Source organism: Tachysurus vachellii, chromosome 12 (assembly GCF_030014155.1).
Source record: "Tachysurus vachellii isolate PV-2020 chromosome 12, HZAU_Pvac_v1, whole genome shotgun sequence".
NCBI lineage: Eukaryota > Metazoa > Chordata > Actinopteri > Siluriformes > Bagridae > Tachysurus > Tachysurus vachellii.
This window is the reverse complement of record NC_083471.1, coordinates 15,741,758-15,742,238: the sequence shown is the minus strand read 5'-3', so window position 1 is coordinate 15,742,238 and position 481 is coordinate 15,741,758. Positions and strand designations below refer to the sequence as shown.

The window sequence follows — 481 nt, the reverse complement described above, 5'->3', positions numbered from 1 at the left end:
TCTTGAGCCACCTGTTTACTTGATATTGCGTTACCAGGTGGATGCGTGGAGCGAGCGGAGCAAGCTCCTTTTCCGACTCCCAACTTTAAAAATACTTTTAATATGAAGTCCTCATATAGAGGATGAATCATATATTAAACTCATAATAACAGATACTACAGATGAACGACACACCTATTAACACATCACTGATAAATTGCAGGTTTTGGTGAAGTAAAGAAAAGTTAAACTAATAAATCACATGAGAACTTTTTACACCCTCAATGTGAAATTATTGTAATTGTGTAGAATTAAATGAAATACAATAAAACATTTTATGAAAATTAGAGGAAAAAAATTACAATAACCTGGTTGCATAAGTCTGCACACCCTTTTATAAAGAATGAACCAATCACTTTCCATCTCCTGTTCAAAAGTAATTAACCTACAGCTGTCATCAGTGAAATTATACTGATTAACCCAAATAAAGATCAGTTGTTTC

General features: G+C 32.8%; 1 pseudogene; it reads right to left on the bottom strand.

Moving 5' to 3' along the window:
- LOC132855446 (U2 spliceosomal RNA) lies at positions 1-178 on the bottom strand (annotated as a pseudogene).
- Between the last annotated feature and the right edge of the window lie 303 nt (positions 179-481).